Source organism: Protopterus annectens, chromosome 4.part1 (assembly GCF_019279795.1).
Source record: "Protopterus annectens isolate FY-2018-M chromosome 4.part1, PAN1.0, whole genome shotgun sequence".
Classification (NCBI taxonomy): domain Eukaryota; kingdom Metazoa; phylum Chordata; order Ceratodontiformes; family Protopteridae; genus Protopterus; species Protopterus annectens.
In genome coordinates, this window is record NC_056734.1 from 1,011,342,893 (window position 1) to 1,011,367,849 (window position 24,957).

Consider the following 24,957-nt stretch of genomic DNA (forward strand, 5'->3'; position numbering starts at 1 on the left):
ATATATGAATGTCTTTTATCCTGCCGTTTTTTTTTTTTATTCATTAAAGAGCCTTACAGTTGCTCTTACTAAAATGCTGCAAAAGTTCTGTCACACACACACACACACACACACACACACACACACACACACACACACACACACACACACACACACACACACACACACACTGACACATACACCCCTAGTGGCAATTTAGAAGATTATCAATTTACCTATTATCATGTCTTTGGGATATGGGAGGAAGCCAGACACCTTCCAAACAATGTGCAGAGACAGGAAAGATATGCAAACTGCATACAGAAGGCACATTGACTGGGAGCAGCACCAGAGAAGCAAGTACTGTGAACAAACTGCAGTAACTACTGCCGGATGGTGCTGCCCCTTTATTCTTTGATGAAGGTGGGCAGGTGAAGTTAGAAAAGCATTCGAGAGCAAAGCTAAATATTGTAATTCCTTTCTGTAAGCTGTTATGATTCACCGAACTGTTTGTCAAAAGAAAAATGTTATGGGTAATCAGAAAGCCTAGTTGAATGGGAATGTGAGATGAAAAAGATTCATTTAAAGTAAGTCTCAGTTTCTGTTGCCAGAGAAAGTATACTGCAGCAGATTACTAAACTAGATATTTCACAGAGGTAGGTGGTCTGTGGAGTTATCTATAGTTTGGTGCTTTATTTATCCAAAATGATCTCCACTTCAAGGACAGAACTTTTGCAGCATTTTAGTAAGAGCAACTGTAAGGCTCTTTAATGAATAAAAAAAAAAAACGGCAGGATAAAAGACATTCTTTTATTTATTTATCCTTTGTTCACCAGGTTAGTTTCACTAGGCTAGCTGCCTCTTTTCAGAGGAGACCTGAACTGGTATTAATACTACTAGGGGAAATTTGGTCAAGGCACTGGGGAACTTTTCCTACTCCTTTCAAAAGTGGCTGTGGGATCTTTTACATCCATCTGAGCTACTACCTACTCAAGCAGATCAGGTTTCAGTTTAACATCTTATCCAAAGGAGAGCACACTTAGGAATGCAGAACCCCACCCCCATGGTGCACTGCAGTGTCAGTAATTGATCTACCTGATGTGGGAATTGAACCCACAACTTTCTGCACCGAAAGTCAGTGTACCACCTGTTGCACCACTGACCCTGCATCCTGTCAGCATATTATCCTAGAATGCACTCTTTTTATTTTTCTCCACAGTTTCAGAAACTTTTTATGCCAGTCTCTGGAAGCCCTACAATACCATTACCAACAATAATCACATCATTGCATGAAATACATCATCTAAGCTTTTAACCGCTTTGTGGTAGTCAGTAATGTTTTTCATTCCTCCCTGAATACAGAATCATTAGAATGTGAGAATAATTAAGTCCAGTTGCCTGACGGGGCCTGTGAGTCTGAAAAATACATGCATTTCACCTTCTATACAGCACACTAGAATGCACACTGGTGTAGCAGTTTACATTACTGTCTCACAGAAGTTGGTTTTCCACTTTGATTTTCATCTGGGATACCTTTTGTATAAAGTTCTCATGTTCTCCCTGTGTCCATGTAGATTTTCACTGTATGCTTAGGTTTCCTTCCATATCCCAAAGACATGCTACAGATTAACTGATTATGTTCCAAACTGGGAAAAAGTGTGTGTGTGTGTGTGTGTGTGTGTGTGTGTGTGTGTGTGTGTGTGTGTGTGTGTGTGTGTGTGTGTGTGATTCCTCTCAACATCTTACAGCAAGAAATCTGGACAAAGCCATAAATAATGGGGGGACGGGGGACGGAATAAAGGCCCAAAAATAGGGACAATTTTTAAATAATGCTCGTATAAGCTTAGAAAGTACATATAATAATAGGCTTTGCATTAGTATGAATTTTCTGAATGTATGAAGTCTGAAACTCAAATGCCTGCCATTATTTTCTGACTTAAATCTTCACTGCTATGCCAATCATTTGCTAGAAAGCCACATTTTTTAAAAAATGGACTAAAAATGTGAGGCAAAAATCTGGACATTCTGTGAAAATTTGTACAGTTGAGAGTGTGTGTGAGTGTGTACATGCGTGCTGGTGTGTGTGTGTGTGTGTGTGTGTGTGTGTGTGTGTGTGTGTGTGTGTGTGTCTGTGAGGGTGTGCTTGCATCTGCGTGTGTCTGCGAATGTTTTCATGTATGTGTGTGTGCCTATGCATGGGTGTGTATGTGTGCATCTGTGTGTGTCTGTGTGTGAGTGCATGCATGTGTGTATGTGCATCCTATGATGGATTAGCACCACATTCAGTATTAGTTTATCTGCCTTGTACCAAATCTTGAAGTTCAAGCATGAAACATACAAGAGTTCTTGTTAAAACGGTGATTTTTAATTGGGCCAACAAAATTAGGCTGACTTTGTTAAAACAGGGGTCAAAAATGACAACTGGAAAATAAATCAGCAACTTGGTTTTGTCATAAAAATGCTTCAGTTCCCCTTGCTGCTCCATCAGCAACACACAGTAAAGGTGCTAACACAAGCTTCATGGCTGGCAGTCTTAACTGTGCCTTTTAAAATCAATGATGGCAACAAACGTTTTTAGTTAAATGATGTACAAGTCATTTCAGAGTTTCTCCTTAAATTATTAGCTCTCTAAACAGTGTCTTTTTGGATGATGAGACCAAAAGTCTTTGTTATACAAACAAAATCTTTCTCCAACAGGTTTTTAGTATAACAACTCTGGGTCTCAGCTACTAGGACTTCCAGTGGTAGTACCAAGATTCTCACCAAGGCTCTCATCTTGGAGCCGACTGCTCTGGCACCACTGTGTCACTCCCTTATAAAATAATGCAGACTCCTCTGGACTCTTAATCTGGCTACATCTACCATATTGCAGTTTCTCTGGCATTATAAGGGATCGGGTGTACTGTTGATTTGCTGTATCTGTTTGGAGGTATCTCAGTTAAAGGGGACAAGTCCTTATTCCTTCCTTGTGTGTTTTTTCCCACAACATACCCTCTCTTTTTCCCTCCTTCCACATACTCCACTTGTCTATTCCTAGACTTAATAATAATAATTAATTAACAAACCTTGTAACCTAGTAATTAGCACTTTTTTCTATCAGACTTCATCAGATACAATATTTCTTCCTTTGTATCTGATGAAGTCTGATAGACAAAAGCACTCATTACTTTGACTGAAGTAGACAAATTAAACCTCAAAAAATGCTTGCTTTTGTATTTGTATTGCTTGGATTTGAGAATGTGTACATTCTACTCTGTTAGCTATCTGCCTGAAAAATACCTACAGGAATACAACAGTGGATTACTTCAAGCAAAGAGGCATTTCCTTTTACTTTTACAGGATTGCTTCTTTCTGCAGTTCATAATGTGGGTTTCTTCTATCACTGGAATTGCTAAATATTCTTTGCAATTCTTTTTTATTAGCCAAGGTGCTCCATCTACAATTGATCTGTGTGCCCTTATTATGCATTGCTGTACTTATTGCTTGCAGGTCTTGTACTCTTGTTATTTTGCAACTTTATGTTTTCCGGTTCATAAGATGCTCTAATTACTGGGCATAGCAATTTTGTAATCAATGACACCCCTCTTGGATCTGACAACATAAATCCGTGGTTCATATATCACTGTAGAGACCATCCCTGTCTTCCTCTAACCCACATGTATAATCTATGCCTCACACAAAATACCACATCACAGATTTGAAAAACTGCTTGAATTAAACCCCTCCCAAAGCAAACCAATCCAAATGATACCTCTCATTTCTGTCCAATATCCATCCTCCCGATTCTGGCAAATTTCTCGAAAATATAGTCTACACCCAACTCTATATCTATATTGAGTACTATCACCTGCTTTCCTCCAAACAACATGCCTTCTGGCCTGGGCAAAGTACTATGATAGCACTTTGGTCTCTAACTGATGACATCCTGCTAAACTCTGACAGTGGCCTCTTTACAGGTGACCTATTTATAGAGCTGACAAAAGTATTTGACCTCACTGACCATTATCTTCTCCAAAACAAACTGAAATTGGTGTCAGTCCACACTCCACTCCTTGGTTTAAAAACTTCCTCACTGACAAACACTTCAGAGTTAAAATAGGATCCTCCCAATCAGAATCTGCACCTATTAACAAAGGGGTGCCCTCTTCTCTTCTCCATATTCATTAAGAAACTTCCTTGTGACCTCTCCTATTTACCACTTATTCTCTATGCTGATGACATAGTCATTTATCCATCAGGTCACTCTCACACCAATATTCAATGCCATCTCCAGTCACACTTATATGAGCTCCACCAATGGCTCATAAACCATAAATTAGTTCTAAACTCCACTAAGACCAAAGCTATGCTTTTTGGAACTTCACAGAAAACTCACCAAGCACTTAACTCATTAACTATGTTTGATATACACAACCATTCTAGAGAGACAACTCCCACTTTCAAATAATCAGGACTATGGCTTTATCAGTCACTAAACTTTCATTTCCACATAGACAAAGTGGGAGTCAATCTACACTCCTTCCACTTCTGGGCCAAAAAGATCTCCCCTTTTCTATTCAAACCAGTCAGAGCTGCCATTGGCAAAGGAGTGCTCCCTTCTCAACTTGAATATGTGCTCCCAATTTTTGTTTCTACCTCTAAGAAAACCATTGCTGCAGTCTAGACTATTTTTAACAGCATCTGCTGATTCATTACAACCTCTGTGAGCATCACTGTATCACCCTAGAAAAAAGGCAAATGGCTACCTATAAAACAAAGATCTACCCTAGGTTTAGTATCCCAACTTCTAACTCCACCATTTATTCCCCTTGCAGATAGACTTCATGAAAAAAACTCTTCATACAGCAAGAGACTCACAAGGCACACCAACTCTGGTTTGTTTTCCATGCCTACTTATTTCCTAAAGGCTTCTGCTAACCTAAGCAAAAACATCATGTTAGACTTTTTGCTTTAGAATTTCCACTATGTTTGGATTAGATAATGTCAATAAATAGGTTTAGCTTTTTATCATTGATTATCTTTTTTTCTGGCTCTCTGTTTACTGAACACCAAATACCAAGCACAGTAAGGCGAAAAACTCAAAACAAACACAAGAAACTTTTTTTTTTTTTTGCAGGGGGGCCTGCACCCCGTGATGTGGGAGTCTCCCCCAAAATTATGTATACCAATTTCATGATTGCACCAAAGTGAAGAAAGGTGGAAAAACACTGAAAATGCAGTGCTGGCTGACACAATGCAATACATTGCTGTGAAATTCACCACAGCATTACATTCTTGCACTTAAGTCACTCAGTCACCAGTGCAGCGATCACCTGTAACTATGCCCAGTAAATCTGTAAGCTCTCCCATAATCACTGACCTATAAATGTAATCAATTTCAGGGAGGCTCATGCCTCCTTCAGAGCAAGGGGATATAAAATTGTGTCAAACATTGGTTCTTGTATGTCAATTGAGGGGCATGAAGTAGTTTTCTTGTTTTCCAATCAAGCTCATACAACACGTTTTGTGGCTAGTCAGTCACTCCAAAGCTGTAGGTTAAAACAGGAAGTACAATTTAATTTATAGCTTGAACTTTATTCCTTGATGTAAAAGCAGTTTTCAGTGTTAATTCTAGTCTTCAAAAATGTTCCTTACTTAGCTATGTTGTCATTTGCTCATGCTGTATTGCTGCTCCTTCATCTATTATCAACTATGTATGTACTCCCTATTGTTGCTATTCTTTTGTATCACATTCCTCCCCAAGTGTTATATTTTCCTTGATTCAGCAATTTACAGGATCATATGTATGCACTAGGCTAAAGACCACTGGGGCTCTTTTAAGTCTAGCCATGCATTCAAAATCTATGACAAGTTCTGATACCCTTGGTATGTGTAAGCAAGGTCTTGGCAGACTAAATATTTACAAACAGAGGCCTTGAAAATAATCCATTTATGGCCTGCCAGTGTCCATTAGAGACACAGGTGCCTAGCTAGTGACACATTTCCTGTTTCCATCCAGATGTCCAAGTTACACTTGAATTGGTTAGGGAGGAACTCTGTTTCACATGCATGGGAAGTCTGTTTTAGAGAAGGGGTAGTTTGTGGGATGCAGAGGCAAAATTTAAGGCTTTAGATTGGATAATTCTGGTGTTGTTTATTTTGCAGATATGCAGGACATCCATCAGGGTGGGGTCCAATAGTGCCTTGTAGGCCAGGCACATATTTCCCCTCACCATCCTGTAGGAAACCGAATACAGGGACTGCTCTTTGAGAAGGTCTGCATAGGACATGACACTTATGTTCTGTATTCTTTTAGTGAGGAGCCTCCATGGATACTCCATTTGTAGGATGTGCCTAGTTAGGTACATACGAAAGGAGAAATTGTATTCAATGTTTACTTTGATGAATGCTGAATACAGTGGAACAATAACGTCTTTGGACCTAGATGTCATACCTTTGTTTATAAGTTTCAGAACATAGAATGATTTCTTCACTACTGGAGACATGTAATGGTCAACATCTAGATTACTATCTGCATGCATACTCAAGTCCCTGTCTACTGGGCTGACTCTTAGGAGTCTTTTTTCAATATAATATTTACCAGGGGTGAATGACTTTCCAAAGGATGCAATTATGCATTTCTTGGCATTCAGTTTTAGTACATGGATCTGACACCAGTTATTTGCCTGTGTCAGCCCTTCTTGGAGAACATTAGAGTGGGTGGGTGATTCTATGACAGCTCCTAATGTCAATCATGTGGAGACCTGGTCAGCCAGTGTCCCTTGACATTGGCCTTGACTTCAGAGAAGTAGATGCCAAAAGGAGTGGTACCAGAACTGTTCCCTGAGGGACTCTGCTGGTGACTGGACTCTTTGTAGAGGTGGACTCCCCATTTTTAACTTTCTGGTTCCTGTCTGTGACCCAGCTGGCTATCCACCTGGAGACATAAGGGGTTTATACCTCACCTCATGAGTTTGTCAACAATGCTTCAGTGGGGTATTGTGTCAAATGCCTTAGTCAGTTCAAGGTAGGCAGTGTCAATCATTTTGCCCTCGTCCATTGCCTTGGTGACCTTCTTAAAACAAGTCCACCAGGCTGAGTTGGCATTACCTGCCCTTGACAAAACTAAAGTTGGTTGGGTCCAGTGGCTGGAAATTTCCTATGTCATTATTGATCATTTTCATAATAATTCTTCCAATGGCTTTACATATGAGACTAGTGAGAATTATGGGTTTGTAAATGGCCCACCTTTGTGCAGAGGGATGATGGGTACTGTCCTCCATTCATGAGACATAAAGCCTGTTTGGAGATTATGGTTCAATAGCAATTTAAGAGGGCCTGATAGGTCAAGCTTCGTACTAATTAGAGGGCAACCTGGGATATTGGTGATGCCCATCAATGATAGTTGGGTGAGTTATACTTGATAGTATTTCCTGAAGGAAAGATGGGGGGGTGAGGAGTAAAGTTAGAGATGAATTTGGCAGTAGGTTTGCTATATCTTCTGGCTTAGTATAGGTGGCACTATTAACATTGAGCTCTGCACACAACTGTGTATTGCCTTTGAGGCTGTGGACATAGCTAAAGAATGCCTTCTTGTTGTCTTTGGCCTAGGAGGCCAAATTTGCCTCACATTTGGTTTTGGGAGACTTAGTTTGCCCTCTCAGTTGTTTGTTTACATTGATGAGAGTGCTTTTATCCTGCTGGGTGCTACACCTCCAAATGTTTGCCATGATTTTCTTCCTTCTGTTATACAGCCTATTGATGTGATTCCACCATGGTGGTGTGTTTTTTGAGTTAGGTCTGTACTTATTCTTGGTCTGTACTGCTGCCTCTGTGCAGCTATTAACATGCTTGTACAGGGTTTCTGTGAACAGTTCTGCGTAGGCAGCAGTGTTCTCAGGGTTTATGGAGGCTTGAAATTGCCAGGTAATCACTTAATAACAGGAAGTTAGCCTTAGAGTAGTTCCTTAACAGACCAGGGTTAGCTGGGGTTCCAGGTTTTATTTTTACTTCAAAGATGACCATTCCGTGGTCTGACCTTACCAGAGAAGACATTACACTTGGTGCTGTGCAGTGCTCTCCCATATTAGTGAGGACCAGATCCAGTATGTTTGTACCCCTGGTTAGCATACTGACAATCTGGTCTGGGGATTTGGTGTTTACAAAATCCAGGCATTTCAGTTGTGCACATTTGGTGTGGTATACAATTCCCAGTTATTAGTGGGGTAATTAAAGTCACCAATGAATATGTATTAGGTTGAATAGTGAGTATTTCCAGTATGCTTAAATATGTCTTATGGGTTTCTTGGGTCATAGAGGAGGACCTATAGCTTGCAAGGAAGTGGTATGAGACTTTTCCTATGGTGATTTCAACATGGAAAAGTTCAAGTGCTTCATCCTGTTTGACCAGTGTTAAAGTATATTTATTTCTGATGTAAACTGAGACAACTCCACCTTTAGCCCAACCTTCCTGTGTAGTAGCAGGTCTAAATGAGTGGAATGCATTATAGCCTTGCAGTGCCAGGGTGTTCTTTGTGGCTTTTAACCATGTCTCAGCATTCTCCAGGGTGAGGAGAGCTTGTAGGGAGTGCAGTTCTTTGTTTAGACTCCACTATCAAATGTTGCTTTTACTCATTTACTGAGACCAAATTACATTTTATGTCTTCTGAGAAGGTTTTAATAACTAGTAGTTGTACTTTCAGATGCTTATTCATTGAACTATACTGTTTTTAATCATCAGTACAAAGTAGGTGACATATCTTTTGACAGGGTGAATTATTGGGAGTCAGAATGAATTCATGACCTTGGCTGTTAAGTAAACAACTCAATGGACTGAGGGCAAGGCAAAACAATAATTCGGACAAAGAATCACTGTGGAATAGACCACAGTGATTTCTCACATCCTGGATAGTAGGTTTCCCTTTTTGTGCTACAGTTATAAAGTGGTTTGCCACTTTTCCATATTGAATGCAATATAATTTATTGTTGTATGATGAGTCTTGTACATTTGTAAGTATACTGCAATCCAGAAGTGTGGAATACCATCAAACACTTTTTATCCCTTCATGCCATACTGTGGTTCCTGTTTTTTTTTTTTTAGCTTCCATTATGTCTTTTTTTAGCAAAAGATGATGCTTGGTTCCATAGGAATTTTGTTTATTCCTCTTCTGTGTTAATGTCATCACTAACGTTTTATCTAGATGATGGTATATCCTACTCATGCCATTTCCTCTATAGAGCTATGTTGTTGGGAGATTGTTCACTTTTAAGTAAGAGTATGGTTTCCTTCACTGCTTACTAGGCTGGAGTCATTTCAGACTACACTTATAGGCAATGTTTACTCAAGCCTACATCATGGTGCAAAGATGCTAGTACCTTTAACCAAAAGGTAGGTACAGCATCTGGACCTGTTGTTTTCCATTACAATACATATAATCTGTATTAGAATTTATTATTTTGTCTTTCATATCTTTTATCCTTATAGCTTCCCTTATTATGTTCATGTATGTCCTTGTAAATATCTGCCCATAATTTATTAATTTCCTCTGTTCGTGATGGTATCTTAATTATTATCTGCTTTTCTAGCTCCCTGTAGAACTTCTTTGTTTCATTTCTAATCGTCTTGTTTTGTATCATTTCTTTATATTTCTTAGTGTATCTCCTGAGTTTTTGTCTGTGCAGAGAGTTTTAATTTATTGGTAGAAAGGCTATAACTCAAATATTGACCTGCTTTGATCTTGTGCTTTTGTTTTAGCACATTCACGTTTCTAACATTTTTTCTTTTTATCAATTTTCTTTTTGATATTTCTTTTCTTACCTGTTTCACATGTGTTTCTAATTGGCATTGCCATGGTGGTAATCTATTTCTTCCTTTATTTTCACTTGCTAGTTTATGCTTTCTTGGTAATTCCTCACTCAATATTAACTTTTTTTGCACATTGATGATTTCTTTTAACTTCTGTTATATCATGTGGATCTTTCTTTTCTAGTCCCAATTATTGCCATAACTTGGTTTACTAACTTTTTAATAACTTGTGTCTTATTTACTCTTGTCACCTCTCTCTGTCACATATATCACATATATTGTTATATCTGTATGTTTCTATTAAAACCAGCAGTTCGTCTTTAAATTCTTACCTCGTGGTTAAAAGTTTTCTATAAAGTTTGAGTTTCTCGTTCTTTCAGCCTCTGGAAAGGGGTTCAGGCGCCTAGGCAGTGAAACATTTCCCTGTGATACATCTGACTGGGGACGTATGGCTAAAGTGACAGTCAGCTGCAGAGAAATATGTTTGTTTGCAAATTCCCTGTGGGCAAAGAGAAGCACATACTGCCATGCTCACAGCTTTAATAACCAAATGCATGGAGGCAGAAGAAGTAATGTGTGTTGTGCTCAGTGTAGAGTACATACTTATGTAACTACAACATGCGGAAGAGTTCTACAGCATGGAGGAAATCCTGCAGGCTACTGTAGTCACATGTATGCTCCAGTATGCATTTTAGGTAATGTTCCCTAGAGAATGTAAAAGGGGTAATGGTCCACACACACCGATTATAAAGGTACTGCCTATTGTGCACTGCATTTGTACTGCCACTGCCATACCCTCTGGCCAGCCTGCTGTTGATGCCTGCCATATTGCCTGCTGTCTCATGTTCCCTTGACATTGTTTTCTCCCTGTGACTTTGGTTCTTGAAGTTGTGGGCATGGCACCACATTCTTTTCTTTGCCCACAGGGAATTTGCAAACAGCCGTATTTCTCTGCAGCTGACTGTCACTTCAGGTATGTGTCCCCAGTCAAATGTACCACAGGAAAATGCCTCGCAGCCTAGGTGCCTGAACCCGGAAAGACATATCTTTGTTTTTGAATTGTTTTCCAACCAAACTTCCTCAGATTTTGTTTTGTGAAACCCTCTCATTAATTTAATCATTTAACTGAGTTAATGAATAATTTTTTATTGATACACTCCTCCACTGTTTCTGGCAATTTTTCTGTGTGTACCTGCTTTAGTGAAAGAACATTCTGAAGTAATGCTTGTACCTGAGTTTCCCATCCAAATCCTTCACTTCTTAGCCGATGTACCACTTCATTTTCAATGTTCTCTTTTTTCTTTCTCACTGAACTGCTTACTTTTCAGTACATTCTGTGCTACTATTATCTTTTTATAATATTTACCATTCTGGGTATCTTTGCCATATGTACAGTTAATGATTTCTGACTTTCCTTTAGGAATATTTGTTAGGATCAATTAATGCAAATGAGCCACACCATATTAGGTCCCTTTTCTTTTCTTGAGTCCATTCCCCTTTATTCAAGGTTGCAAATACCCATGTTTTTTTTCCTTTCTCTCTTAATACTTTCTTTCTTGCATTTTTTTGTTTTTGTAATTCACTCAATGTTTTCTTATCTACATACTGTTTTGTTTTTATTTGCTCAATTAGTGATCTTAGATTGACATCTGTAATTTTTTGACATTTTTATATTTCAATGATTTTCTATATTTCCTTCATTCTTGCAGTATAAATCGTTTTGGGAAACTCTGGGTTTATTGAATAGAAATAAGAAAACATGATTTCATTTTTAGCCCCAAGTGTGTACCCCACTGCTTCCAAGCCTCTTACCTGGATTACCACATTTTTTGTACTTTTTGAGGACTATCATTTTATGTTGTCATTGTGGGATCATGGCCTAATACTGTGTCAAGATCTTTCTTAACTTTAGAGAATTTTACATATTTTTTTTTACCAGCCTTGTCCCTATTGACTATGCCAGGGTTGGGCACATAATTTATCCTGGGATAAGTGCATCTCACTCCTCTGTTTTTATTCCTATTTTTCTCCATGACATACACAAAATATCTATATCAATATCTATACCTATAGCTATCAGTTTTGTCTTGTGGGTCCACTACTTGAAGGCACCCACCTAGGCTTGACAATGAAATCAGTTCAAACTAAAATCTCTTTTCCATCCTGACTAATTCCATCTTTCCATCCCATAGCCTAGCATTCTATTTGGCCTTACCTATGCATATCAATACCATCCACTAGCTAGGGTGTAACCAGGTATACCCATTGTACTCCAATGAGTGCATTATTTCCTACGCAGCTCTGAGAAGCAACACGGTTTACAGAGATAAAAATAATTAAAACATATTAATTGATACACTGGTTGTTTAGACAGCTGCCTACTGACTGAAATCCAAGTTCTTCTCATGCGCATAAGAGTCCATATATGAAAATAATGCATAACTTGTTCAGTGTGTAGGGGGCATGATTTGGAGAGATGTGTATAATTACAGAATATGAGGAGGGGTGGGGGCAACATTATAAGGCTGCACGTACAGAATGTAAATATGTGGTTACATCACTGCCCCCCTATGCATTTCCTAGTGGAATTATCATGTTATGTCACACTATTTTCTGCTTGGATGGGCACCAGCTCTCCCACAATCCTAAATTGCATTTAGTGGTCAGTGAGAGAATGAAATACAGCAAATTTATCAAACACTAGAACTCCATAAATGGTTCCATCAGTCATCCAGTTGTTGCCATCTATAACACAAATGCACTAACTGCATGTATTAGTGCAGAAACAGATACTGTTGATCAGACTGCTAGTCAGTACTTTACTGCTTTTTTCTGCCATACTTCCCACCTTTTTTACCTACAACTGCAATGCCATCTTTTTTTATTGCAAACATTACAGAAAAAATTTGGATCACAGAATTACTGTAGTCTGACTAACTAATTTTCAGTGGATTTTCACTGATCTGAAGCCTCAAAGTTCTATTGACTATTGTTTCTTGAGAATAAAAGAGCCTTAACATTCATAATGCATGTAGAGCTTGAACACAAGGTGATCTTAGCAAGGCCTTGGAGTGTGCTAGCAGTTTGTTAGCCAGGGTGAGAATTTACCCACCAAAGATGGAAAAAGGTAAACTGGATATAACAATTGGAAATTATTCCCTATGTTGTGTCTTTCGGCTTTTCCCGGTTAGGGGTCGCCACAGCGGAACTCTGGTCTGCTAATGATTGGAAGTTGATTTTTACGTACCGAGTTGCCAGCCCTGATGCACAACCTTCAACGATGGAATGCCCATTCACGCATGTCTCCACCCAGAAGACGCTCTAGCTGACAGTCGAACTGGACAGCGTCTTACTGTGAGGGGACAACGCTACCGCAGCACCACCACCACGTATTTGGCAATTATTCTCTATAAAAAGCTGTTTTTATTTTGCATTTCAGTTTGGGCATTTTCTTGTACAGTAAGGATGTCCATTTCATAGGTGGCTAAAGCATTGCACTTCATGTAGGTTTTCACCATTATAGGCTACAGATTTACCAACTTAGAAACTTAGCTATCAGCAGTTTCCAGTGTCCTGCACGGTGAGCAGGATCACTTAGCTTTTATACCTGAATAATGCACCTTAGAAAGTGAGGTATTTCAGTTTGGGTATTATGGGATCACTGCCATTACATTTAAACTTCTCCTCGCCTCATGAACCATCATTGTGCCCATTTATGCCTCTTGATATAACCTTTAAACAAGAAGAGAGGAAAGACTATGTGTGGAACAGTTTCACTGGTCATACATTGTTTTTTTTTTTGACTTATCAATCCTCAAGTGCTTCTTCTATGGTTGCATGATATAAAATGATTCTAATGGACCAGTGAATACATGTGTATGGCTATCTGAACGTCTTCTCACTCTACAGCATGAATGCTACCTACCTATTGTAGAATCTCTCCTATGACAGGGGTTTATTTGAAATGGTCTAAACCCTAACACATCCCATTGAGAATAGCTATTCTCCAGCCATACGGATCCTGTCTTACATGACCTTTTGACAGGTACATGGGTAAGTAACCATGCCCAGGTCCCATGTGTCACAGGTCAAATTTCCATCAAGTACATGGGTTAATAATCAAGCCTGCTCATCTGCATCACATGTAAAATCTACATGTGGTCCTTGGGTAACTAATTAGGTTCAAGTTACCAGTGCCGCAAGTAAAATTCTGCATCAGGTTTTTGGGCAACGTATCCGATCCAGGGTTGAAAGTCTCCATCTCATATCCTAATTTTTGTTTTTTGGCAGTTTAGATAAACTTGACAAACCATGACATACTTTCTACTTAAGAACTAATTAATCTTTAATTGTCACATGTTGTAAGATGATATTCTGAAAACATCTTTGCATTTGTAAATGTCCAGTTAAGGTTCTACATAACAATGCCAACTGTGGTTAAGGTGAAATAAGAAACAGTAAAAAAAAAAAAAAAACAAGAACTTAATTTGTGTTTTTACAGTGGTGGGGGTGATGGTAGGGAATGTAAAATCCTCCAGTACTCTCTCAGGGACAAGTTCTATCTCCCAATACCCTTACCTATTTATAGCTAATTCTAAAGGACCACAGTAAATACCACCAAGGTAAGCTGTGAAATTCTCCCTTTTTCCAGTTCCCCATCTCGCCTTAACTTTAATTAACCATCTTAACTGTTCCCTGGCTCAGTTGTACTAAGTATGACTCACTTTAGTATCAAGGCATATACTAATCAGTCTGCATCTTAAGCAGGCTGTCCTCTGACTGATAATGAATTTAAACAGTTTAATTAGTATAGTCTGGCTTATGCACATATGCTTACATTTCTTTTTAATATGACTTATGCCAAAAGCTGTTAGAGCGATGATGTGATACCTTTGTTGTTTGCATTCCTATGGGGAGTTTTTCTCATGTGCTCCCACAATCTGTAGCACATTAACTGGTTCTACTCTGTCTATGGCTATAGAAAGCTATCGTGCACATATTTAAGCAGATGATTCCTCAAAAGCAATATAACAATATTGTTTTAACTGCAGAAATAGAGAGCAATTATCATATTTGTCTCCAAACATGCAAGTTCTTCTGTCTGTTATGATAATTTATTGTTACTGGCACCAATATACAGCTGAATTCAATTATGTGTTGTTAATGCATTCAGCTCATTTTCCAAACATGTTACAACAGACAGTTTTACGGCTCATGTACAGTATGGAGTACATATATATAGTTTCAACAAGATGCAATTAATTGTTTATTTAAAGTCATTTCATAACTTCTAAATGATTTTTACCAGAATTATTTAAAACCCTCAACATGTACATTTGACAATGAAAGCAATGTGGTTAAAACAGAAAATGTTATAAAAAAGTACACTCTTTAGAGTAGAACAGAATGATCTGAAAGACAAGAAGACAGTAAACACTAACAAAAAGGACAGTTGGGGCCGAGCAACCTATGTTCTGTGAGCACTACAACCAAAACTTCTCAAATATGAAAGAAAGATATATTGTTTTAAACTTTTCTGGGCTCCCAGTACTGACCCTCAGGTTCTTCTGTACTTGATTATCTCACAGTCAGGGAAGTCCATGACTTTTTATTTTTTCTTTTTAAGTCTTTGTGGATACATTCAGGCTAATAACGCCAAACCCCACTAGCTGTAGACATGCATGTTTCAGCCTTCTTATGATCTAAAACACTTGATGTCCTTAGAGGGTCATTTGCATATATCCCATGGACCTTTATTACAGGAAGTCTAAGGTATCACACAGTGAAAACTCTAGTTTGGCTAGGTTTTCTAGTAGTTTTTACTAATTGGTGTGTCTGTGTGACCTTTTTGCATTTTGGTTTAAAGGTCAGGGAAGGGGATATCATTGCTGTGACTGAGAAGTGGAATGTTTTCTTTTTCTGTGGGAAAGGGAGATGTCTTAATTTGAAAGGTCTTGAACTGTCCCTAATCATGGAGTGAAGTGTGCAATGCTGCCTCATGCCTCTCACGCCAAGTTTGAATGAGTGCAACTCATAAGCATTTGCTCCACATTTTTGAGAATAAGCTGTGTTCATGCAGCCGCAGAATCAGCATCTTCCCTTTACAGTAGAGTGTTGAGCTGACACAAAACCTCAGCTTCTCCCTATGCATTATACATGATAAACTTGTTAAAGCTTCAAATGAGTGAAACAAACTTCTTAAACTTCAGTTCAATAAAAACAATGATAAACGCATTTGTTACAGTAGGCAAAATTGGACTGAACATCAAGAAAATGGTCTGAACATAGTCTTTATTTGGAAGCAACTGGTTAAAGTGAGGAATTTGTGAAGTAAAGGAGAAAGAACTCTTTTATATGAGACTATAATCTTTCAAGATTAAGAGCATTTAACACTTGCCGTCTTACATGGAGATGTGGGAGTGAGATGAGAGAGAAATTATAGAGGGTGAAATGGAGCTCATGTTGGATCTTGGCAGGGTCAAGTCTTGGAGTTGAGCAGATATTGCTTTAGTTCATTTTTAAAGTGTAATGATTGGGCGATGGAATGTCTGTCTAAGGGGAGTTTTTTTAAAGCAAAGGCAACAGAATGTTTGTATAGTAGCTTGCCCCAGTTTTCTTGGGATGATAAATTTCAAGTAGCTGCTGGTTAGATGTACGGAGGGTTTGAGGTGGTGTATAGGTGGAGATAAAGGATGACAAAGATGGGCAGGATGAAAGTTTGTAATGAATGCAATGAACTGATGTACCTTGTATGGAGCGTCTGTGATAAATTTTGTAATTTTGTGGTATGTTTGTTGGAATTTGTTCAGGGTTGTGGTTTGAATGTTGGTAAGTACTGGGGTGGCATAAGGAGGGAGGACAGGAGGAATGGTTGTGCTAGTGTGAGTCTGGCATGGGGGTTAGAAATTTTTTGTTATGATAAAGTAACCCCAGTTTCTGTTGTTTTTTTTTTTTTTTTTTTATACATTGGAATATGTACAGGTTGTATTTGAGTTCATCATCAATGATGACCCCAAGGGGTTTTGTGTGGGTATCGGGTGGATAATCGTGTTGTTTGAAGATTTAATAGCAAAGGTAGCATTATGGTTAGTAAGAGATTGGGGCAGGAAAAGTAGAAGTTTGGTCTTTTTGGGGTCAAGAATAACTAGATTATCAGATAGCCATACTTTGGTGGATAGAAAGGCATGTTGGGTTAGGGTATGAGTGTAGAGTCATCTGCGTATTGGATGAGAAAAGATTGATTGCAAGATGTATAGAGATCATTGGTGAAGACACTGAATAGGAGGGAACCCAAGATCGAACCTTGAGATATTCCAGTTGGGATAAGAAGGAAAGGTGAAAAGGATGAGAGCCATTTGATGGACTGCTGTCAACAGGATAGGTAGCTACAGAACCAAGCTAGGGAGAAAGATGATAGGTTAAGTTTAGCAAGTTTAGATAACAGTAGAGTATGAGAGACTGTGTTGAAAGCTTTGGAAAGGCCAAGGAAAAAACAGGATATGAGTTTGCTGTTGTCAAGGGCTTCGGCAATGGTATGGGTAAAGGATAGGAGGGCAGTGGTTGTGCTGTGGTTGGGACGGAAGCCATGCTGAGTGGAAGTGAGAAAGTTATGCTGGAGGAGGTGGTTAAGAAGCTGAGAGTGAATGCATTTTTCAAGTATCTTTGAGAGGGGGGACAGAATGGCCAGGGTCAGTGGAGTTCCCACCTTTGTGCAGAGGAATAGTGAAGAAGGATTTTCACAGGGTAGGCACAGTGGATTCTTGAATAGATCTATTGATTAGGATGGATATATGATAGGCAATAGATTTAGCGGCAAGTTTGAGGTAGGTAGGATTTAGATTGTCAGTAGAGGGAGAGCAGGGTTTGAGCTTAAGAAGAAGAGATTTGATGTAAGAAGTAGGAACAGGGTGAAAGGAGAAGATAGTTAGGTTTGTAGGGTTAGGAAGGGTAGGTATGGCAGTAGTGCTAGGATTAGAGGGTATGAGTTTTTGGATGGTGTCAATGAAGTGATTACTGAGGAGGGTAACGGTTTCCTATGGGGATGTGTTTGGGTAAGGGGAGGGGTTTGCGGGACAACCTAGAGAAAGGATGTTGTTTAGAGTAGACCAAAACGTTTGAGGGTTGGTTTTGCTATTGAGGTAGGCAGTGTTACTGTAGGACTTTTTGTCTTTTGTAGTTTGTTTTTTAGCAAGGATCATAGTTGTCTATATTTGAGTAGAAGGGGTAGTTGTTTAGTTTTGGTCCAGGCTTTCCAGACCCTGCCTCTTTCTTGCAATAGGGATCTAGTTTCCTTGGAGACCCATGGGGCAGATTTGATTTTATTCTGACCTTCCTAGAGGGAGCAAGGTAGTCTAAAGTATTCAGGAAGATGCTGTTGAACATGCTTACAGCATCATTGAAAGGGATTTGTCTGAGGGCAGACCAGTCTATACTGGAAAGAATAGAGATGAATTGGGAGATGTTAAAGTTGGATAGTTTGCGACAGTCTCTGAAGAGGTGGGGTTTGTGAATTTGGGAGGTGTATCCTAAGACAGATGTAGAGAGATGGTCACTAAGGGAATCTGGTAGAGTGGTGGGGTTGTGGTAGTGGTGGGGGGAGTTGGTGAGAATTCAGTCAATTGTTGAGCTGGATAATGGGTTTTTGTGTAAGCGAGTGGGGGATGAGATCAGTTAGTGGAAACCACGTAGGCTGATACTAAGTTGAGGAGAGTCAGTAGTAATTTTGGACCAGTCTATGTTAACATCTCCTAAAATAAGGGTTTTTGTAGGGTATAGTGCCAGAAAACCAGGACAGAATATTCTCTAGGATGGGTAGATTATTTCCTGGAGGGAAGATAGATGGTGGCGACAGCAAATTTCTTATGAGGATTAAGGTGGCAGTTTAAGATAATAAGTTCAGCTGGGTGGAAGTCAGGAATAGGAGAGGGGAATGGTGAGAGGTTTAGGCTATTGGAGTAGAGGATGGCTATGCCACCCCCTTTTTTGGGACTCTGTTAGAGCGAAAGATATTATAGCCTGTAGGGAGAATTTCATTGTTTGTGATATGTGGTGCAGAAAAACAGTACATGTTATTTAGAACAAATACAGCAATTATTGTATAATAAGGCAGCAGATTTAGTCCGGAAATAATAAGTAATCTTCAATGAACCACAATATTAAACAGAAATTGGTCACAGGTTGGAAGCAGACCAATATTACTAGTAAAACAGTTGCATAAATTCAGGTACATCTAGGGCAAAAATCTGGGACCGCAAGCTTAACTTCTGAGATTAAGAGTCAGTTAGGTATAGCAAGGCTAATACAAAAAACAGTTTTCAGGCTTCATAAATTACAAAAAACGAGACACAGGAACAACAAAAGACAACACCAGAAATAAGATGAAAGAGACAAGGCTAGAGAACTAGTAGTGATGGTCACTAACTAGGGCAGGATAATAAGAGAAACACCAGAAGCCCTAAATGCTGTAGATAGGGGACATAAAACTAAATGGAGCACAGACCAACACGTGGGGCAAGGTACCAGTCAGGCATTTTCAGTAGCCAAAACAAATGCAAATACAAACCACGGGCCCAAAATCATACAGTGGTAGCAAAAGACTCATTAGTTGCAAGATAATTAGGCACAGTGTAAGAAAAATAACCTCTGCTAAGACCTATGAGTACACACACAGTTTGGGGTTATGTGGGACACGTCAGCAGTTCAAACAGACAAGAGGGACCAATTCATGTGAGAATAGCCCGTGTCCAGTATGAAGCAGCAATTGAAATGGGTACACACTTGTAGGGCAATGGTGGCCAGTGTAGTAACGGTAATGTAGTCACCAAGCAGGTTGAGTGATTTAAAATAATATTGTAAACTCACAGTGACACTATAGCAACTGAGCAAAAAAGGAAAGAAAATATGTTTTCCAGAATAAAAGAAAAGCACAGCATAAATGTGATAAGGTGGTGTAGTCGCTAACAAAAATCTAGTGAGTTACTCAGACAACAACAGCAAAGATCGAACTTAACAGGAAAATAAAGCAGTTTCCAGGAAGAAAACAAGAAACGCACAACATTAATGTGCTATGGCAATGCAGTCGCTAAGCATTTCAAGTGATTTAAACAGGCATTTAACAGTCAAAAATCAAATACAAACGCAGTAAGCAGCAACACAAAATACAAGCGGCTAACTACAGAAAAAAGATAATTACTACCAATCATTAGCGGACTGGAGTTCCACTGTGGCGACCCCTAACCGAGAAAAGCCGAAAGACACAACAACTGTAGTTTCAAATTAAACGCTCAGCATAACTGAGCTATGGAAGTGTAGTCTCTAATAATTTACAATAGAGTAAACAAGTTTCAAACAGTTAAAACAAACTTCAAGAGCAGTAAGCCAGGAAGCAAGCTACCATTCTAAGGCAACTAAGCAAAACAAAGATAGAGTACACCTTAACCAGATTCCTCACTTCAAGAAGTTTATATTACATTTCAATAAAGAGGAAAATTAGTTTCTAGAGATTTGAATTTAAAAACAGTATGGTTGTATTGGCAGCAAGATATACAAAAAGGAGTTGTTGAGTTATTGATATATATTTTTTCGATGATTAATGGACATTTCAGTTAGAGGTATGCATCCTGCATGAATAAGGAAAATATTGTTATGGGAAAAGCAGCAGGTCTGAACCACTTGATTGAGGATGAACATCAATATGCTAGGGAGAATGAAAAAAATAGTTCCGAGTAATATTAACACCACAGCAGAGGGAAGGGAAACCTTTTATAATTCCCTTGTTAAAAGTAATATTAGGAGCAAGAATAAATACGTCACAGTCTGAAATTTTAATTAACACTGATAAGTGAAGCATTCAGATGCTTTCACTCCTTTCTCTTGATACTTGGATTATCACAAAATGACCTCTGATAATTGGAGAATTTTATCTGGTTTTCTGACTCTTTTAAAGACATATTCAAAATACTGAAAAGTAATTTCAAAAGAAAGGGTCTATTTTCTTGCAGCTTTTGCCAACAGTAGCAGTTTATTCATAATGGTAATGGCTTAGTATGCATAAAAGGTATAAATTCCAAGGTTCCAGGTATCTTTTTCTTATATTATTCAGAACACCCTATATGCTAGGTTAAAGGTCAGTCAATTATGCAGAATTTCATGCAAGCCACTGCGATGTATATATGAACAAATATCCACCATTCAGTGTAAATATCTCATCAAGACTCTGTAGGGTCTCAGATGTATCTATGAATTAAAAAAAAAAGTTTAAATTTTCAATTACTGGTCATGCATTAACTGGTCCTAGAGGTGGAAACACTGAGGATATTTTGGACTGGAAATAATATCTGTGACAGATCAGTCTGATTGCTTATAAGAAGTCTAGCTTTAAAGATGTATAGAATTTCAAAGTGATATTTAAGGCAAAGAAACTGAAACATTAATATACACTATAATGTTTATATCAAAGTAAAGACATGCTTTAATGTCTAAGTATTTTTTATTTCATTATGATTATTAATACACCAGCCATTCTTTTATTGGTCATGCCATTTTTATCTGCTATAAAATATTGGTAGTTACAAGTAAACCCTCAGTTTGAAGAAGTCTTTTAAGGCAAATCTCCTTACTGTGTGGTATTCTAATAAAAGGAGCTTGGTTATATAGCATTGTGATTGTTCTTTTTAATATAAAATGCACAAACGAATGTTGTTACTAAAGTTATAAAATGACTTTGGATAATTTGGGAAAAATGAAGAAATGGAACATGGGAGCCGAAACCAAAGAGCCCGGGGGGGGGGGGGGGGGGGCACTTTTACAGCTGCAAGACTTGTCGGAAAAAAATTAATGAAGTGGAGTTTTCACGCTAACGTGGATTCACACGTGAAAGTTAAACTAAGTAAACAAGCTGTTCTTGTTCTCTTATTGCTCTGTGTTACAGCAGTGTGTGTGTGTGTGTGTGTGTGTGTGTGTGTGTGTGTGTGTGTGTGTGTGTGTGTGTGTGTGTCTGTGTGTGTGTCTGTCTGTGTAAAATGCTCCAGTTAGGTATACCTGGTGGTCAGTGTTACTCAGGCTCAAACAAGAGCCTGAATTCTCTACCCATACCACCACTTGTGATTCAGGGAGTTGACTCCATAGCTATCCACTGTCCAGATTTTCTCAGAATATTTGGCTCACACTTTTGGTCTGTTCCTCTTAAAATTTGTGGTTTTCTGGCAAATCACTGAGAACTGAATTCAAAAAATAATGATAGCCCTTTAAGTTTCAGTCTTCCTATCTTTCAGGAAACACATGGTAACATAAAACACTTTATTTTAGCAACTTTCTATGATTATACAAGGAATATTTAGACTGTGTCCCTGGTTTTGGGCCTCCCCCCAATAAATTTTGGCTTTTTCCAGATTTCTTGTGCTGCGAAGTTGAGAGATTTAGTTGCGTGTCAAGTGGATTTTATAAGGAGCTGACAGCTTTAGGGGAAGAGATGTTTAGTGCTACTTATGCTAAGCTGTTTGCGTTGTTAGTAGAATAACAGGTAGTATACTTACATTTGATGCAGAAGGCTGTGGGTTCTACCTCCACAGTATGCAGATGGATCACTAATAACTGTACTGTGTTGTACTTTAAAGGGAGTGGATGCTGCAGTCCTATGAATGCCCTCCTTTGGAGGAGTTACCTAGTAACTATGCTTCTGTTATCAGTTTGCCATCAATTCCACATTGCAAAATTACTAGCTTTTCATTTTTTTAATGTAGAGTAAGCAATTTATTCTTCAAGGGCAACAGGCACTTTATTTGTAGATGAAAAAATGAAATATAAAGTTTGCTAGCAGCAACCTCTTCATTAGTTACAGATCCCTTTAATGTGGAATTATTTAGATGACTTACTTCTGCAGAGATTTTGCATATTTATTGGTGGATTGTAATGACAGAAGTTTGAGTGGCGTTTTATGGTTGAAAGTTTCTGAGATGGGTAGTTTTTTTTCATTATTGGTTCATACATTTTGTTCCATTGCTTACAAGAAGACTGTTCTAAACTACAAATTTAAAACACATTTTAACAAGTGGTGCTGTATTATAAAAGGAATATAATTTAATACAATCAGGAAGGTATGCTTGCTCACAGGATGTAGGAGATCAAAATAGGGGAAGAGGCCAGTCACCAGTGGAGTCCCCCAGGGTTCAGTGCTGAGACTTTCTGTTTGGCATATACATCTCCAAAGTAGAAGGAAATACCAAAGGGCTTTGGCCAGCTAAGTTTGAGATGACTGCAAGCTAGGAGCAGTTATTGAATCCCCAAATGACTTAGCCATCACACAGGAAGGTTTGTCCCAAACAATAACTAGTGCCAGAATCATGAAACTAAAGTCCAAGAAATACATTATCGTATCCTATGGGAAGTCATCTACTCCAGGAAACTCCAAAATTGACAATGCCTCCTGAGAACTGACCCAGTTGTTTAGCATTTGGGAACTTGTATGTACAGTGACCTACCGTTTGACCATCATGTGCCCAGAGTCATAAGAAAGTCTTTCTATATTGCACAGCTTATAAACAAATTGATTTTGACTAGATCTAGAGATGTTATTGTCCCCCTTTACAAAGCCCTCATTAAGTAAATCAGTTTGTATAATGCCCACTTTGGCATGTATCTGGCCAGACCCATGCAACAATTGCAATACCTACAGAGATAGCTTACTATAGGATACAAGTCCTAAACAATAGGTCTTGCATGGACCACTTCAAAGATTTATCACTATACTCAATATCATACAGAGTGCTTAGAGGTGACATATCTGGCATACAAGGCATCCTCCGACCTAATACAGATGGACCTATTGAACATTAGCAAGTCAAATGGCTTCAGAAATACTCAGTTCAGGTATCTAAACTGAATGTTGTGGAGAGATGGATATATATCACAGAGGCTACCACTGTTCCAGAACAGACTATCCATTCAAGTAAAACAAAGCTCATCCCTGTCCATATTCAAATGCACAACTTGGATCTAAGGATGGCTAATAGACAATGTACTCAGGACTGCCCCTCATGCCACTAACGGATAGAGGCAGTTCCTAAATGCTGCATCCCTTACATGGTTCACCTCAAATTATCTATAGTATGATTACATTTATTCTCACTAGGCCTAATATACAATTATCAGCCATGGGATAGGTAAGACCAATCAGGAAATGTTAATTCAAGTACCAAAAGGGAAATTGGCTAAGCATAAAATGTCCTCCAAGTGAACCTATGTTGTGGTAGTAAGTAGTTTTAAAAAATTGCCCTTTTTAGATCACTAAGTGCCCATCTCACCCTCCGGCCCCCAAATCTTCAACAGCTTCCGGTGCCTCTGAAATGGAAACGTACATCTGTGTGAGTGTACAGTTATGTAAAATCTTACCATAACGGTAGATGTCCTTGCCTTCACCACTGCAGTATGCATAACTTATGGAATTCCTTGCCGTGGAAGCCCATCGTCCGGCCAGTCTACCAAAGCCTATCTTTGCTTTAAGGTATGCTAAACGTCACCTAAACACTCCTTGCATAGAGTAGGAAATAAAGATGATGTTTAGGCATACTATCCTCTGAACTGATTACCCCAGTAGGAACAGCAGTCCAAGGAAAACTAAAGAAAACATGCACATTCAGGAAGGAAAAAAGACTAGGGGATGGAGGGTGGGAGTGAATACTGCAGCGGTGAAGGCAAGGACATCTACCATTATGGTAAGATTTTACACAACTGTACTATGTCCTTACAGTCACCGCTGCAGTATTCATAACTTATGGGAGAGTCCCAAAGCTCAGGAAGAAACTTGGGAGGAGGAAGCAGCAACAGAGCCCTCTAAGAAGCCATGAAGAATGGCATCAGCAAAACCAGCTCTAGCTCTGGAGATACCATCCCGCTTTTAGTGTTTGGTAAAAGTATGCACAGAAGTCCAGGCAGCTGCTTCAAGAATAGAATTAGTGTTTGAGCCCTTGAAAAAAGCACCAGAGGAAGCCACAGCTCTAGTAGAATGAGCCTTTACAGAATAGGAAGGCTCTCACCACGAAAAGTGTAACAAAAAGATAGAGCCTTTGAAATCCAAGTAGAAACAGCCAGTCCTAAAGACCTAGGATGAAAGGAATTGAACAACTGATCAGATTTTCTAATAGCTTTAGTCTTATCCAAATAAAATCTGAGCTGTTAAAATATGCAGCACCATCTCA

At 38.8% G+C, this 24,957-nt stretch overlaps 1 protein-coding gene across 2 annotated transcripts in view; it reads right to left on the minus strand.

The window, feature by feature from the left end:
- LOC122801161 (anosmin-1-like) overlaps positions 1-24,957 on the minus strand; it is a 1,574,635-nt gene that overhangs the window by 418,753 nt on the left and 1,130,925 nt on the right. The window lies entirely within an intron of this gene.